This window comes from Furipterus horrens, unplaced genomic scaffold (assembly GCF_987537825.1).
Source record: "Furipterus horrens unplaced genomic scaffold, mFurHor1.1.pri manual_scaffold_1, whole genome shotgun sequence".
In the NCBI taxonomy this organism is placed as follows: Eukaryota; Metazoa; Chordata; class Mammalia; order Chiroptera; family Furipteridae; genus Furipterus; species Furipterus horrens.
Window position 1 is genome coordinate 117,379,797 of NW_028327171.1, and position 15,993 is coordinate 117,395,789.

Genomic DNA, 15,993 nt, shown 5'->3' on the forward strand with positions numbered 1-15,993 from the left:
CACCTAGAAAAGGCCAAGGAAGACCAGCAAACCTGGAGTAGATGTTTATGTGAGACCACATATCAAACTTGAGTCTTGAAACTCATGCATCCAGAACACTGTTAACTTTATTTTGAATGATGTTATCTTCACCTTCCTTCTTGCTTTTACCTATGCTAAAAAACATTATTTTTAAAATATTTAAAATTTTTCAATTGTAGTTTTATATAGAGTATTATATCTGTTTCAGTTGCACAATCCAGTGAGTAGACATTTAATATAACTTATGATGTGATCACTGCTATAAATCTATTTCCACCTGGCACCATGCATAATTATCACAATATTATTGATTATATTCTTTATGCTGTACTTTACATTCCCATGACTATTCTGTAACTACCAATTTGCACTCCTTAATTTCTCCTCCTTTATCACCCTCTCCCCCAACCTGCCTTCTCTCTGGCAACCATCAAAATGTTCTTTATATCTATGAGTCTATTTCTGTTTTGTTTGTTTATTTTACTTTTTAGATTCCACATATAAATGAAATTATATGGTATTTGTCTTCCTCTGACTTAATAAGTCAAAAGACACAAGGTGGCTAAATGGTTAAGAAAACCCTTATATATATTGTCTATAAGAGACTCACTTAAATCCAAAGACATACAAACTGAAAGTAAAGGGATGGGAAAATTATATTTCATAAAAATGGAAACAAATAAACAAAAAACTAATATAGCAGTATTTATACCAAACAAAACAGACTTTAAACGAAAGGCTATAACAAGAGACAAAGAAGGACCCAGCAATTTCCCTTCTGAGTACTTATCTGAAGAAACCCAGAACACTAATTCAAAAAGATATATGCATCCTTATGTTTATTGCAACATTATTTACAATAGCCAAGGTAAGGGAGCCACCTAAGTGCCCATCAGTAGATGAATGAATAATGAAAAACTGTATTTTCACTGCAATCATTAGGTATGGGGCTATCCCTGATTTAAATAAAATCATCATCATCGTCATCATCATCATCATCATCATCATCATCATCATCCCAGCTGTGGTTCTTACACAACTCAAGGTTTATAGATTAAACTGAATAATTTTATTGAGAATTACAAGAGCTTATACTCTGAAATGAAACATATGCCTCCACATCAGCATATAGGAGTAATACTCACACACAGCACAAATGATATGATTTATCCAGTGGTCCTGATGCTCTTCCTTTTCCTCTTGCTGACAGACAGTCTTCATGTGATTCAACCACTCACTCAATAGCTCTTTTCTGTGGGCTGGCACATTTCTTTGTCTTGGGCCTAGGAGAGAGCAATGATAGAGATTCACTGATTTTTCCCAGGCTCTGGCCTTTCTCATGTTCTTGGATACAGGAGCTGTCTTTTATTACTATGGGCCATTCACTCCTGTATTTATTTGTTCCTTTATTTATTTATTCATCTGTCCCATGTATTTGGAACATCTGGATGTATAAGGTGCTGGGTAGGAGCTGAGGATATAGTTGAGTGCTGAACATAGTAGACTATATCAGATTTTAGAAATCTCAGTCGAGGGACACAGATTTTGACCAAATAACAACGGAAGTAAACATATAAGTTCCCAAATATTGACATGAATAAAATACACAGAGTACTAGAAGAAAACCTGAAAGAAAGGCTAGCTTATATGGAGTTGGAACAGTGTGCCAAGAAAGGGAGATGCGGCCGCATTCTCTGCAAATGTAAGGGTTCTGTGGTCACTGCAATCTTGATGAGTGAATGTCTCAGAAGATTGCACTTTCTAGTGCCTCCTATGCCTCTGGCTGGTGATTCTGATCTCAACGTCCTGCCTGTGCATTCTCTGCTGAAATCACTGTCTGCTGTGAAGTTTCAGGGGATAAGAAGGAAAAATTCTTCTTTCTTTAGTGTTAGAGGCTTTCTAACTGGGATTTTAACTAAAAACATATTTCCTACATTTTCCCAAAACACGAGTGTGCTAGGAATTCTTCTATCTGCCATTAATAGCACCTCCTTGCTAATCCCCCTCCCCCACCACCACCAGTACCCTGGCAATAGGTAAAGTGCTTATTCGTGGTAATGCATTCCTAATATTATACATATATAAGCTACACCTATACTTAGCAAAACAGAAGGAAAAAAATTCCATGTCTGCCCACCCAAAGTGAACATCAGTGTAAAGGTGAGAATGATTACTTGAGCTGGCAGTTTGGTGAGTTAGGAGACTTGGAAAGTGAGAGGAGGAATGTGCATGTTAAAGGTCATCCCAATTACTACTATTGCTCATGTTAAGCAGCTGCAACCCTGGGGTTGTGTGAAAACACATACACATGGGGAAAATGAGAAAACATGGTTGGCAGGGACTCAAGCAAATAGTAGAGAATAATACAAATTATTGTTATTTCCATGGATATGAAATAACTCCTCAACATCTGAGATATCTGAGAGGCACAGGAAAACCAAGCCTTGACCAAGAGCAAGGCACATCTTCATGGCTCTAAAACCCTGGGGTTCCATAATGGACTTTCTTTGAACCCACATTTGCAGAGGCCTATAGAGACCCACATGAAAAGGCCCCAAGGATGTGCTTCTGACTACATGAAAATTTTCACTTGCAACCATTTTATTCTCCACATCATAGTGCATTCATAACACAATTTCTCTTTATGGAATTATTCTAAATGTAAAAGCACTTTTTAGATAGGAACATAAAATAGCTGTGAACTACTCTCTTAGAGACAATTTGCTGTATATCTCTTTCTTACTAAAATATATATTTTATTGCAACTCTATTTATGGTGAAATTCAGATTTTGTACATGCATTTCACATATTCTCCAGCACATGATGGAGCCTGAGGCATTAAATCTGAGGATCCAAATCCTCCAGCTTGTCATTTGAGGTCTCCCATGACCATGCCTCTTCCTTCCTATCCACCTTTATTACCCACCTTTGTCTCCTACATTAATTCCTCATTCTGTCTATATGCATTTGATGATTATCTTATATGTTTGTGTGTGTGTGTGTGTGTGTGTTAATTATCTGTTTTCAAGAAGCTCAAAAGCAAGTGAGCCAGACAAGCAATCATACATTGTGCACAACGAAGCTCATGGCACTGAGGGCCATGAAGCTACATCTGAGCTGCATTTTGGCAGCAAACAGAAATGGTAATAACAGTAGAAACTTATCTCTCAAATGGACCATAGCCTGCCCCTCAACAGCCAGTCTCACTCATTGCAGCTTTCAGGTACTTGCTGCTACTTCACTTTCAGAGTTCCCTTCCAAGTTCTTTTTTCCTCAAAAGCTGCTGATATTTCAAAGGCCTGTTCAAATTCTACCTACTGTGTGAAGTCTCCCGAATGCTGCTGATGTTCACAATTGTCTTCCTTACTTACTCTGGCACTTTTCTTGTCTATTTCACTTTGTTCCTAATCATGACTATTCCCTACTTTATATCTGCATTTTGCCTTTCTAGACAAAGTTCTTGATGCAGTCAATTGAGAGCATGTTTTTTGCAATTCTTTATTGAATATTTTAACCTTCAAAGGATTTGCTCTTAGTAGCTGGGGATGAACTACACAAGAGGCTTATGAAATTCAACACACTTGGAGTTGGATACAGTACTGCCTCAAGATATGGAATGAACTTGAGAATTTTTAACATTTTTGCACATTACAGACTCTATTGACTGCTGTCCAAGATTTTGGAATTAAAACTTTTTACTTCTTTCTCATCTTGACAACTTTCCAATGTGGTTCACCCCAGTTAACTTTTTATTTGAATGGCAAGAGTGCCTGAGAAGAGCAGCTGGTTCCAGCTGTTACCATTCAAATGGTGTGAAGTGCTCCTTCTGTGAACATCTGCAAGCAAGTGTTTTTGTTTAGCAAGGGCAATCATAAAATTAGACAAGCAAACCATAGTGGTGTATTTGAGCAATGCCATCTATAAATATTGCATTGGAAGGAAGAATGCAAACACATTATTCATATTATAATCTTGTTTTAAGAAAAAAAATGGAGGTAGATATGCAAGAGAAAGTGAGCCTAAAGAGAAGGCAGCTCTAAAGCATACAAAATTTCTTTGGTGATTATGAGAAGGTGCCATCAGTTTCCTGATAATAGGATTTCAATGTGCACCCTCTGTATTCAGTGAACTCTCAGCAGTTCCTGGAGACTAAAGTTGGGAAAACTTGTGAAATTGTCATTGTTTACCTGTTAGGAGTAGAACAAAAGTATGTTACTGATGAGTGGCAATGTGCCTGTAAACATGCCAGCTGTTTATCAGAAGGTGAAGAGCAACACTGAATTCATACATAATCCATACTTTGCCACCAATGTCTTTATATATTTTTTCAAAGGTGTCTGACAGAAACTTACACATCATTTGGCTATGCCACATTCTCTAGTGTCTTCTCACATAGAGGGCTACCTTCCACTTTTTCCAAACACCATCTAAATCCTCTTTGTAAGCAACTAGGAGGCTGTGTTCTTACACCAAATGTACAGAAAGAGGAAGCAGAGTAAACCTACTTCATATACACCTCAACCCAGGCCCTTTGCGCAGTCTTTGTTATGAATGGGAAGACATGGAGTTGAAAGAATAATATATCTAGGAATAACCCTAACCAAAGATGTAAAAGACCAGTACTTGGAAAATTATAAGACATTTAAGAAAGAAATAGAAGATGCAAATAAGTGGAAGCACATGCTGTGTTCATGAATATGAAGAATTACCATCATTAAAATGTCTATACTACCCAAAGAAATCAATAGATTCAATGCAATTCTTATCAAGATTCCAATGACCTATTTCACAGAACTAGAACAAATATTTCAAAAATTTATATGGAACCACAAGAGTTCTCACATAGCAACAGCAATCTTGAGAAAGAAGAACAAGTTAGAGGAATCATGCTATCTAGTATCAAACTGTACTATAAGGCAACAGCAATCAAAACAGCATGGTATTGGCATAAAGACTGACACATAAATCAATGGAATAAAATAGAGAAGCCAGAAATAAACCCACACCTTTATAGTCAATTAATATTCAACAAAGGAATAAACAGATGCAATGGGCTAAAGATAGTTTATTCAATAAATGTTGTTGGGAAAATTAAACAGATACATGCAGAAAAATGAAACTATACCACCTTCTCATATCACACACAAGAATAAATTCAAAATGGACCAAAGACTTAAATGTTAGACCCGATAAAAATTCTAGAGAAAAACATAGGCAGCAAAATCTTGGACATTTCTAATAGCAATTTTTTTATTGGGTATATCTCCCCAGGCAAGGGAAACAAAATAAAATAAATAAATAAATGGGACTAAAACAAACTATAAATTTTTGCACATCAAAGGAAATCATCAACAAAGTAAAAATATAATCCACAGAATGGGAGAACATATGTGCTGATACATCTGATAAGGAATTAATATGCAAAATTTACAAAGTACTTACAAAACTCAACAACAAAAGAACAAATAACACAATTGAAAAATGGGCAAAAGATCTGAATAGACACTTCTCCAAAGGGAACATACAGATGCCCAATAGACATATGAAAAGATGCTTAATGTCACTAATCATCAGATAAATGCAAATTAAAACCACAATGAGATATCATCTCATACCTGTCAGAATGGCTATCATCAATAACCAACAAACAATAAGTTCTGACAAAGGTGTGAGAGAGGGGAACCCTTATGCACTGCTGGTGGAAATGCAGATTGGTGCAGTCACTGTGGAAAGCAGTATGGAGATATCTCAAAAAATTAAAAATGGATCTACCTTTTTACCCAATGATCCCACTTCTGGGAATATATCCGAAGGAACCTAAAACACTAACTTGAAAGAACATAAACACCCCAATGTTTATTGCAGCATTATTTATAGTTGCCAAGATATGGTAGCAGCCCAAAAGTCCATCAGTAGATGAGTGTATAAAACAACTATGGGGCACTTACACAATGGAATTCTACTTGGCCATAAAAAGAAGAAAATCTACTCTTTGGGACAGTATGGATGAACCTGGACAACATTACGATAAGTGAAATAAACCAGTCAGAGAAAGGCAACTATCATATGATTTCATTCATATGTGGAATCTATAAACAAACTGAACTAACAAAGAAAATAGGGACAGACTCATATATTGAGAGGGTGACAACAAGGGGGGGATTTAATGGGTGAAGGGATTGAACAAAAAAGAAAAATTACTCATAGACATGGACAACAGTGTGGTTACTGCTGAGAGGAAGGGGTTATAAGGGAAGTAAGAGGTAATGTAAAAATAAATTCAATAAAGAGTAAATAAATAAATCCTCTTTGTAGGGAAAAAAAGTATACAGAAGTTTTTCTTTTCCTTCTTCTGTTAGATTTTCCCTTATTTTTTCTACACTACACTCTAACCAGAGTCACCTACGTTTGGCAAAATTCAGCTACAAGCCAGGGGCCATGCTGGGCTTTCCCTCTGCTAATTCAGATGTATGGAGAGCAATAGTAAAATGTTAAAATGACCTACATCTATTTCACAAACAAGGGAACTGGGTGTGTGGGTGTTAAATAAGTTTTCCAATATTATACAGTTAGCAAGTATTTTTTTATGAGAAGTTAATTTGCAAATAATGGAAATAATATTGCTCTTTGAAAATTAAACTAACATCTATTAGGCCTTAATGGATTATATTGAAGATACAGTGTCTATGCTAGGCTCGGCTATGCTTAGATTAAACCTAGTATTTCTAAAGGATGAATGTATCAAAAAACTAAAAAGCTAGAGTGGCAAAAAAACAAATCATAAATAATGAAGTCAAATGGCTAAAGCTAATTATAGCTGAAGAACTGAGTTAAGACCTCTTCAATTTCAGACACTTAAAAAAAAGTTCCATTTCTCCAGTGCAACATTACATGAAAAGAGATAGAAATGGCATTGAATGCAAACCCTGCATTTCTTTTATATATATATATATTTTGTTTTTTGGGAGGGGGTTTAATTACAGTTATCCCATTTTCCCCCATTTCTCTCCCCCACCCAGCCCACCCCTCCTCCCACAATCCTATCCCTCCCCATTGTCCATGTCCATGAGTTATTTATACACGTTCTTTGACTAGACCCTTCCCTTACTTATCCCTCTTCTCTCCCTCCCCCCTCCCCCCATTGACTGCTATTCTGCTCTTTGTCCTATTTAGTTCCTTTGTTTGTGTTGTTCTTTAGTTTCCTGTATTAGGTGATATCATATGGTGTTTTGCTTTCTTTGCCTGGCTTATTTCACTAAGCATAATTCTCTCTAGTTCCATCCATGTTGTTGCAAACGGCAGGAGTTCCTTCTTTCTCTCTGCTGCATAGTATTCCATTGTGTAAATGTACCACAGTTTTTTGATCCACTCATCTACAGATGGGCACTTACGTTGTCTCCAGCACTTAGCTATTGTAAACAGGGCTGCTATGGACATAGGGGTGCATAAGTTCTTTTGAATTAGTGTTTTAGAATTTTTCAGGTATAATCCTAGCACTGGAATCTCTGGTTCAAAAGGCAGATCCATTTTTAGTTTTCTGAGGTAATTTCATACTGTTTTCCATAGTGGCTTTACCAGTCTGCATTCCCACCAACAGCGCAGTAGGGTTCCCGTTCCTCCACATCCTCGCCAGCATTTGTTGTTTGTTGATTTGTTGATGATGGCCATTCTCACTGGTGTAAAGTGGTATCTCATTGTGGTTTTTATTTGCATCTCTCTGGTGGCTAATGATGTTGAGCATTTATTCAAGTGTCTATGGACCTTCTGTATGTCCTCTTCAGAGAAGTGTTTTTTCAGTTCCTTTGCCCATCTTTTAATTGGGTTGTCTGTTTTCTTGATGTTGAGTCGTATAAGCTCTTTATATATTTTGGAGATCAGTCTCCTGTCTGTGATGTCATTGGCAAATATGTTTTCCCATATGGTTGGTTTCCTTTTCATCTTGCTCGTGTTTTCTTTTGCTGAGCAGAAACTCTTTAGTTTGATGTAGTCCCATTTGTTTATGTTTTCCTTTATTTCTCTTGCCTTAGGAGATGTATCCATGAAGATATTGTTATGTGGGATATCTGAAATTTTCCTATGTTTTCCTCTAGGACTTTTATAGTGTCATGGCTTACATTTAAGTCTTTGATCCACTTTGAGTTTATTTTTGTGTGTGGTGTAAGTTGGTGGTCTAGTTTCATTTTTTTGCAAGTCCCTGTCCAGTTCTCCCAGCACCATTTGTTAAAGAGGCTCTTCTCACTCCATTTTATGTTCCTTCCTCCTTTATCAAATATTAGTTGACCATAGTGGCCTGGGTTTATTTCAGGGCTCTCTATTCTGTTCCACTGATCTATATGTCCGTTCTTATTCCAGTACCAAACTGTTTTGATCACAGAGGCTTTGTAGTATTGTTTGATATCTTGTGTTGTGATTCCTCCTGCTGTGTTCTTCTGTCTCAAGATTGCTTTTGCTATTCGGGGTATTTTTTGGTTCCATATGAATTTTTGGAGGATTTGTTCTAGGTCAGTGAAATATGTCATTGGTATTTTAATAGGGATTGCATTGAATCTATAGATTGCTTTGGGTAGTATGACCATTTTGATGATGTTGCTTCCTCCCATCCAAGAACATGGTATTTGCTTCCATTTCTTTGTATCTTTCTTAATTTCTTTCTTCAATGTCATGTAATTTTCAGAATACAGGTCTTTTATCTCTTAGGTTAAGTTTACTCTTAGGTACTTTATTTATCTTGTTGCTATAGTAAATGGTATTTTCTTTTTTGTCTCTGTCTCTGATATTTTATTGATAGTGTACAGAAATGCCTCAGATTTCTGTATATTTATATTGTACCCTGCTATTTTGCCAAATTTAATTATTATATCAAGTAGTCTTTTAGTGGAATTTATAGGGTTTTCTATGTATACTATCATGTCATCTGCATATAATGATAGTTTTACTTCTTCTTTCCCAATTTGGATGCCTTTTATTTCTTTTTCTTATCTGATTGCTGTGGCTAGGACTTTCAACACTACGTTGAATAGGAGTGGAGAGAGTGGACAACCTTGTCTTGTTCTTGATTTCAGGGGGAATGCTTTCAGTTTTTGTCCATTGAGTGTGATGTTGGCTTCAGGTTTCTCATATATAGCCTTAATTATGTTAAGGTATGCTTCCTCTATTCCCATATTGCTGAGTGCTTTCATCAAAAATGGGTCTTGTACTTTATCAAATGCTTTTTCTGCATCTATTGATAGGATCATGTGATTTTTGCCTTTCATTTTATTTAGGTGATGTAGTATATTTATTGATTTGTGAATATTAAACCATCCTTGAATCCCTCGGATGAATCCCACTTGATCGTGGTGTATGATCTTTTTGATGAATTGCTGAATCCTGTTTGCCAAAGTTTTATTGAGGATTTTAGCATCGATGTTCATCAGTGATATTGGCCTGTAGTTTTCTTTCTTTGTTGTGTCTTGACCTGGTTTTGGAATTAGGGTAATACTGGCTTCATAGGAACAGTTTGGGATTTTTCCCTCTTCTTGAATTTTTTGGAATAGTTTGAGGAGGGTAGGAGTTAGTTCTTCCCTAAATGTTTTGTAGAATTCACCTGTGAAGCCATCCTGTCCAGGGCTTTTGTGTGCCGGGAGATTTTGGATTACTGTTTCAATTTTCTTCTTTGTTATTGGTCTGTTGAGACTTTCTACTTCTTCTTGATTCAGTTTGGAAGGTTATGTGTTTCTAGAAATTTGTCCATTTCTTCTAGGTTGTCAAATTTATTACCATACAGTTGTTTGTAGTAATTTTTTACAATCGTTTGTATTTCTGTGGTATCAGTCATGATTTCTCCCCTTTCATTTCTGATTTTCTTTATTTGGGTCTTCTCTCTTTTTTTCTTGGTGAGCTTAGCTAGAGGCTTGTCGATTATGTTTATATTTTTTAAGAACCAGCTCATAATTTCATTGATCTTTTGAATTGTTTGTTTAGTCTCTATGTCATTTAATTCTGCTCTGATCCTGATGATTTCCTTCCTTCTCCTTGCCCTAGGCTTTGTTTGTTGTTGTTGTTCTCATTCTTGTAGCTTTAGGGTTAGATTTTATTATCTGAGATTCTTCTATTCTTTTCAGATATGCCTGTATTGCTATGAACTTCCCACTTATGACTGTTTTTGCTGTGTCCCATAGGTTTTGGGCTGTTGTGTGTTCATTATCATTAGTTTACAGAAATTTCTTGATTTCTTCTTTGATGTCATTGTTAACCCATTTATTATTTAATAGCATGGTATTCATTCACCATTATTTTGGATGTCTTTGATTTTTTTCTCTGAGGTTGATTCTTAGTTTCAAGGCATTGTGGTCTGAAAAGATGCTTGATATGATTTCAATTTTCTTGAATTTGTTGAGGCTTGTTTTGTGTCCTGTCATGTGATCTATCTTTGAAAATGTCCCATTATCCTTTGAAAAGAATGTATATTTTGCTTCCTTCAGGTGAAAAGTTTTATATATATCAGTTAAGTCCATGTGGTTTAGTGTGTTGTTCAATGCTTCTATATCCTTGGTGTTTCTTTGCTTCGAAGATCTGTCTGTTGTTGATAATGGAGTGTTAAAGTCCCCCACTATGAGTGTGTTGGTGTTGATATCCTTCTTGTGGTCTTCTAGTATTTTCTTTATGTATTTGGGTGCTCCTATGTTGGGTGCATATATATTTATCAGTGTTATATCTTCTTGATGGATTGTTCCTTTAAGTATTATGAAATGTCCTTCTTTCTCTCTTTTAATTGCCCTTGCTTTGAAATCCATTTTGTCTGATATGGGGACTGCTACCCCAGCTTTTTTGTCAGGTCTGTTTGCTTGGAATATTTTTTTGTATTTTTTTACTTTTGGTCTATGTAAATCTTTTGTTTTGAGGTGTGTTTCTTGTAAACAGCAAATATGTGGGTCCTGTTTTCTTATCCATTCTGTTACCCTATATCTTTTAATTGGAGCATTTAATCTATTTACATTTAACGTTATTATTGACAGGTATTTATTCATTTCCCTTTGTACCTCTGTTCCTCTCCTCTTTTTCTTCTTCTTTTTTCTTAGAACATTCCCTTTAGCATCTCTTGCAATGCTGGTTTGGTGGAGATGTATTCTTTTAGTCTTCCTTTGTCTGAGAAACTTCTTATTTCTCCTTCCAGTTTGAATGAGAGCCTTGCTGGGTAGAGTATTCTTGGTTGTAGGCCTTTGTTTTTCATTGCTTGAAATATTTTTGACCATTCTCTTCTGGCTTGTAGCGTTTCTGTTGAGAAATCAGTCACTAGTTTTATCGGAGTTCCCTTGTATGTTTTTTGCTCTTTTTCTCTTGCTGCTTTTAGGATTCTCTCTTTGTCTTTGAACGTTCCCATTTTAATTATGATGTGCCTTGGATTGGGTTTTTGGGGGGATCCTCTTCGTTGGGACTCTCTGCATTTCCTGCACTTGCATAACTTTTTCTCTCATCAGGTTGGGAAATTTTTTTGTCACTATTACTCCTATCAGTTTTTCAATTCCTTGTTCTTCTGATCCCTCTTTAATTCCATTGATTCTGATATTGTTTTTCCTTATGCTATCTTGTAATTCCCTTAATTCTTCTTTGTACTTTTTTCAATCTTTTTTCATTTTGCTGTATTGTCTGGGATTTTTTTCTTTTTTTACATTATCTTCTAACTCACTAATCCGATCCTCTGTTTCATTTAGTCTGCTTTTGATTGATTCTACTGTGTTTTTCAGTTCAGAGATTGTATTCTTCATTTCTTCCTGGTTCTTGTTGATAGTTTCTATGTCTTTTTTTATGCTGGTGTAGTTCTCTGAAAGTTCACTGTAATTTTCTTGGAGCTGTGGGTAACTTCCTTGGAGGTTGTCATAGTTGTTTTTAAGGTTGTCAAGTATATTGAGCTTCTTCACCACCATTGTTTTGAATTCCGTGTCTGACATTTGGGCTATGTCTATTCCTTCCACCTCTCTTTCTGGGGATTCCTCTTTTCTTTTCATTGAGAGGTTGTTTCTGCATCTTAACATATTGGATTCTTCTTATTTGTTTTTGTTTTTTGGGTTTGTCTGCTTTGACTTCCCACCTTTGTGGTATGAGATTTTTTATAAGAGATCTGGGGGTTTCAGTGGTGCAGTCTCTTTGATCTCCTGAGTCTGATGTTCTTGGTGTACCCTTTATGTCATTTGTTTATGCTGTCTGGTTATATTTCAGGTGCTCTTTGGTAGGATCTTCCTTCTGGCTAGTTGATTGAGAGTCACTCTATCCACTTTGTCTTGAGTTCTTTTGTGGAGATGTCAGTTCAGCCTTTGTGTGTCGTCTTCTTTTTATGGGTCCACAGCTAGTCTAATGAGGCGGGTCAGATTCCTGTTCCTTGCAGCTGCGGTGTGCGCCTGCTGTGGCCGGCAAGGCGCATTCCTTTGGCAACTGTTGGAGCCGGTGGAGGTGCTTTTGCGCACATGCCCCTGTGTGCACAAGGTGGCTAGAGAGCTTTCCTCAGGCCTGCCAAGCACGTTCCAGGAGTTGGTCTCTTGCCTCTTAGGACGGGGCCCCAGACCCTTGTGCACGGTGGAAATGAGTGTCTGTGAGTCGGTGGTGCCTGCTGTTCCCGCGCCGCTGCTGCCCGCCATTCCTGCACCTGCCTGTGTGGGTATGAGCAGGGCCTGAACAAGTGGTATGCGCTCTGGCCTGGTGCCCACTGGAGCTGGCCAGGTGTGTCTGTGCACGGTCTTCTGCGTGTCCAGTGGGTCCTCCCTGAACCCGTTGGGGCACTGATGTTATGTCTGTTGGGGTGTTTCTGAGGGGCACCTGGACGCGTGGCCCCGCGCACTTGGGCCAGTGAATGAGGGCACTTCCCTATGCGCGCCTGCGTGACCCAAGGGGAGGGTTGGTAAGTGGACAAGCGAACTTCTGCACATGTGCTCCTCAAAAATGTCCTATCACCCCCACCTTTCCTCTCCTCTCCGCAGTTCACAAGAGAAAAATATAAAGGAAAATCACGTTCTCACATGCACAGCAGTACGCTGTTTCTTGTCTTTCAGCGCCAATGCCACCTGGTCAAGTCCTGTCTCTGCCAGCGGCCAGAGATCCGCTCTCCTCCTGATTCCTCTCTGGGGAAGCCTGTGGTCACCAAAAAGCCTTTGTGTACTTCCAGCTGCAGCTCGGGTAGCCACCCTAGTCAGAAATCCCATCTAGTCCCTTTTTCCTCCACTATCCTCAATAAACAAGTTGTTCCTAGTTTTTCTCTAATGCAGCAGCCCAAGGCTTGACTCCTGCCAGTGTCCAGCTGCTCACTGAGATGTTCTGTCTGTAATTAGTCCAAACTACAGACGGGTCTCGGGAGCCTGAGAGTGCAGCTTCCCCTCACTTCTCCGCCATCTTCTCTCTCACCCTGCATTTCTTTACTCCTGATGTCAGAGGGGAGAACCACTGTGGGTCTGAATATTTCCCCCTATAAATGGATGAAACATATAACATTGTAGCATAAGAGTTTGCTTCAATGAATCAAATACTAATTGGTCTAGGCCAGCACTGATCATTGTGTGATGATAGAAATGATCTCTTCTATGCTATCTGACACCCAGTCACTAGCAGCTATTGAGAATTTGAAATGTGGGTATTATGATTAAGAAAGTCATAATTATTTTATTTTATTTCAATAAATTTAGATTTAGATAGCCATGTGTTACTAGTGACTATCAGCTAATTCAGGACCATACAATCTGCCCTAGCTAGTCCTCATAGAGCTGACCCTTTTCTCCTTGAGGTTGCTTTTGGGGTAATTCTGAAGATTAAGTTTGGGTCTCAGAATGACAATCTGGTAAGTAAATATAATACCACCCCTAGCAGTCCAGGCTGTAGAGGTCCATGGTCCCTACCTTTCATAGTACTCCTTCCCCAAAGACCTTTACATAAGAAGAGAAAGTCTTATCATTGTTTGTCTTAATTTCTCCCAATATCCTGACAGAGAGTGGTTTAATATTTACTAGTTCAAAATGTCAGAAACTTTATATTACTTAGGAAGATAACTTTATTCCTTTCAAGTATTCTTTTGCTCTATTGACCACTTCAAAATGATCTACATAAAGACATACTTTGAGAAAATATGTACTTATAATCTAATTATAGACTATCAATAAGGCTTTGGTTTCTAATTTTTTAAAGAAAATAATCATTTTTTTAAATTCCAAATATTATAGTACATTCTATAATTATTGACGTATTTCTAAAAACTGCATGCCCAAATCCAAAGAACTTGAAGTAAAAGGGTACCCTATTGGGATACAAAACCTGGTGAGTTCACTCAGTAGTGTAAGTTTAGATCAATCAGTCTTTCAGAAAGTAGTGACATTAAATCTAGAAATGCTGCAACTATTCTGTCTTGATTTCAAGTTTAACTGACAGCCTTCTAATATTTTGCAACTTGATGAAGCTTACTTAAGCAAGAAAACATGTTTGTCAATCCGGTGGAAATATTGGGCCCTCTGTAAATCACAGTTTTCAATGTAAATGTATAAACTGAAGTTCTACTACACACAAACTTCTTGTGATTTTGCCAACATGAGTCACAGTTCTGGGAACTTATGGTCCTGGGATTTTGTCAGGATTGGATTTCAGTGCTTGCTGTGTTGAGAGTCCATCTAGACTCAGTGCAAGACCATCACAACAATTATTTTAACTAATCACTAAAACAACCCTATAAGATAGCAATCACTATCTCTAGGAAAGTAAGGATCACAAATTAATCAATGCTTTCTTGGTAAAGGTCACCTAAGCGGTCTCTGGAGCAGCTGGTTGACTGGCTTCAAATAAAGACACACACCAGACAGCAGGTATTAATTAATCTAGAAGAATTTTCAGTGATACCAATAGGTTAAAAGCAATCTTGTGATTTGATCCTAACCCTATGGGATAGTAATATCTGAATTTAAAGTGCATAAAAATCACTTGGAAAGTACTTTAAAAATGCACATTTCTGGCCCCTACAAGTCTGAGAAAGTGGATCTGAGTTGAAGATTTGTAATCTGTATTTTTTCAAACACCAGGACATCTGTGGGTCAGTCTGTCACAAATATTGTGTCAAAAGATTTAAATAATAAAATTTTGGGGACTGAGCAAAAAAGAAAAAATATTCATGGACAGCAGTGTGGTGATTGTGGGGGGGGACATAGGTATAACGGGGATAAATGGTAATGAAAAAATACAATAATAAAAAGAAGTCCTTATTGAGCTCATCGCAATATAGGCTCATGCAAATTTTCTCTTCACAGTGGGGGACTAGACTACTAGTTCTGTCTAATGTTAATGGTATTTTGTGTAAAATGATTCTTTCATTCATATAACTTTGAGAAATGCTAGAGGAAGTAATGTTAAATGGGTTTCTTTACTGCAGGATTACTTGGGTGTGTGTGTGTGTGTGTTTGTGTGTGTGTGTAGTTGTTTACCCATGACCTGACATCTGCACAAGAGGGGAATCAATTGGAACATCACAATTTTACAAATATAGTTGATCATGAGTCCTTTCTTAACACAGACTACTCAATTCATATAAGACTTTTAGAAACACTAAAATGGAGTATCAGAAATAGAGTAATCACTCATGACGTGATCAGTAGTTTAGACAAAGTGGGATTATAAATCAACATTAACTTTCCCTTTCCTCTTCTCAACAAAGCAAACATTTACCTATCAAGGTATTTCTTGTGCCTTTTTCTCCCATCTTCATTCTAATGCCCAGGACACTTGTTTTTAATTTGTACATACCTGGATTTACAGCTGCCTTTTAAACTTCTGTGATCTTAAATGAGCAGCTTAATTTGTGATCCTTACTTTCCTAGAGATAATGATTGCTGTCTTATAGGGTCATTTTAGTGATTAGCTGAAATAATTGTTCTGATAGCCTAGCACTAAGTCTAGCACATTAAGTGGCACAGAGAAAACAAAAGCCTGGCCTAGGAGGAGCAAGCCCCAAGTTGTATTCAAGTGCC

The 15,993-nt window shown here is 37.3% G+C and overlaps 1 protein-coding gene and 1 non-coding gene across 2 annotated transcripts in view; both read left to right on the forward strand.

Annotated features, from left to right (window-relative positions):
• CNTNAP5 (contactin associated protein family member 5) overlaps positions 1 to 15,993 on the forward strand; it is a 1,232,224-nt gene that overhangs the window by 694,704 nt on the left and 521,527 nt on the right. The window lies entirely within an intron of this gene.
• LOC150021815 (small nucleolar RNA SNORA51) lies at positions 4,454 to 4,587 on the forward strand. Its single transcript, XR_016513737.1, has one exon. It is a non-coding gene; the product is annotated as a small nucleolar RNA SNORA51 (small nucleolar RNA).